We start from the raw sequence: 2253 nt of genomic DNA on the forward strand, positions 1-2253 counted from the left end.
CCCACCCCCCCCCCCCCCCACCCCCCCCCCCCCCCACCCCCCCCCCCCCCCACCCCCCCCCCCCCCCACCCCCCCCCCCCCCCACCCCCCCCCCCCCCCACCCCCCCCCCCCCCCACCCCCCCCCCCCCCCACCCCCCCCCCCCCCCACCCCCCCCCCCCCCCACCCCCCCCCCCCCCCACCCCCCCCCCCCCCCACCCCCCCCCCCCCCCACCCCCCCCCCCCCCCACCCCCCCCCCCCCCCACCCCCCCCCCCCCCCACCCCCCCCCCCCCCCACCCCCCCCCCCCCCCACCCCCCCCCCCCCCCACCCCCCCCCCCCCCCACCCCCCCCCCCCCCCACCCCCCCCCCCCCCCACCCCCCCCCCCCCCCACCCCCCCCCCCCCCCACCCCCCCCCCCCCCCACCCCCCCCCCCCCCCACCCCCCCCCCCCCCCACCCCCCCCCCCCCCCACCCCCCCCCCCCCCCACCCCCCCCCCCCCCCACCCCCCCCCCCCCCCACCCCCCCCCCCCCCCACCCCCCCCCCCCCCCACCCCCCCCCCCCCCCACCCCCCCCCCCCCCCACCCCCCCCCCCCCCCACCCCCCCCCCCCCCCACCCCCCCCCCCCCCCACCCCCCCCCCCCCCCACCCCCCCCCCCCCCCACCCCCCCCCCCCCCCACCCCCCCCCCCCCCCACCCCCCCCCCCCCCCACCCCCCCCCCCCCCCACCCCCCCCCCCCCCCACCCCCCCCCCCCCCCACCCCCCCCCCCCCCCACCCCCCCCCCCCCCCACCCCCCCCCCCCCCCACCCCCCCCCCCCCCCACCCCCCCCCCCCCCCACCCCCCCCCCCCCCCACCCCCCCCCCCCCCCACCCCCCCCCCCCCCCACCCCCCCCCCCCCCCACCCCCCCCCCCCCCCACCCCCCCCCCCCCCCACCCCCCCCCCCCCCCACCCCCCCCCCCCCCCACCCCCCCCCCCCCCCACCCCCCCCCCCCCCCACCCCCCCCCCCCCCCACCCCCCCCCCCCCCCACCCCCCCCCCCCCCCACCCCCCCCCCCCCCCACCCCCCCCCCCCCCCACCCCCCCCCCCCCCCACCCCCCCCCCCCCCCACCCCCCCCCCCCCCCACCCCCCCCCCCCCCCACCCCCCCCCCCCCCCACCCCCCCCCCCCCCCACCCCCCCCCCCCCCCACCCCCCCCCCCCCCCACCCCCCCCCCCCCCCACCCCCCCCCCCCCCCACCCCCCCCCCCCCCCACCCCCCCCCCCCCCCACCCCCCCCCCCCCCCACCCCCCCCCCCCCCCACCCCCCCCCCCCCCCACCCCCCCCCCCCCCCACCCCCCCCCCCCCCCACCCCCCCCCCCCCCCACCCCCCCCCCCCCCCACCCCCCCCCCCCCCCACCCCCCCCCCCCCCCACCCCCCCCCCCCCCCACCCCCCCCCCCCCCCACCCCCCCCCCCCCCCACCCCCCCCCCCCCCCACCCCCCCCCCCCCCCACCCCCCCCCCCCCCCACCCCCCCCCCCCCCCACCCCCCCCCCCCCCCACCCCCCCCCCCCCCCACCCCCCCCCCCCCCCACCCCCCCCCCCCCCCACCCCCCCCCCCCCCCACCCCCCCCCCCCCCCACCCCCCCCCCCCCCCACCCCCCCCCCCCCCCACCCCCCCCCCCCCCCACCCCCCCCCCCCCCCACCCCCCCCCCCCCCCACCCCCCCCCCCCCCCACCCCCCCCCCCCCCCACCCCCCCCCCCCCCCACCCCCCCCCCCCCCCACCCCCCCCCCCCCCCACCCCCCCCCCCCCCCACCCCCCCCCCCCCCCACCCCCCCCCCCCCCCACCCCCCCCCCCCCCCACCCCCCCCCCCCCCCACCCCCCCCCCCCCCCACCCCCCCCCCCCCCCACCCCCCCCCCCCCCCACCCCCCCCCCCCCCCACCCCCCCCCCCCCCCACCCCCCCCCCCCCCCACCCCCCCCCCCCCCCACCCCCCCCCCCCCCCACCCCCCCCCCCCCCCACCCCCCCCCCCCCCCACCCCCCCCCCCCCCCACCCCCCCCCCCCCCCACCCCCCCCCCCCCCCACCCCCCCCCCCCCCCACCCCCCCCCCCCCCCACCCCCCCCCCCCCCCACCCCCCCCCCCCCCCACCCCCCCCCCCCCCCACCCCCCCCCCCCCCCACCCCCCCCCCCCCCCACCCCCCCCCCCCCCCACCCCCCCCCCCCCCCACCCCCCCCCCCCCCCACCCCCCCCCCCCCCCACCCCCCCCCCCCCCCACCCCCCCCC

The sequence above is a fragment of the Sphaerodactylus townsendi genome, linkage group LG02, assembly GCF_021028975.2.
Source record: "Sphaerodactylus townsendi isolate TG3544 linkage group LG02, MPM_Stown_v2.3, whole genome shotgun sequence".
In the NCBI taxonomy this organism is placed as follows: Eukaryota; Metazoa; Chordata; class Lepidosauria; order Squamata; family Sphaerodactylidae; genus Sphaerodactylus; species Sphaerodactylus townsendi.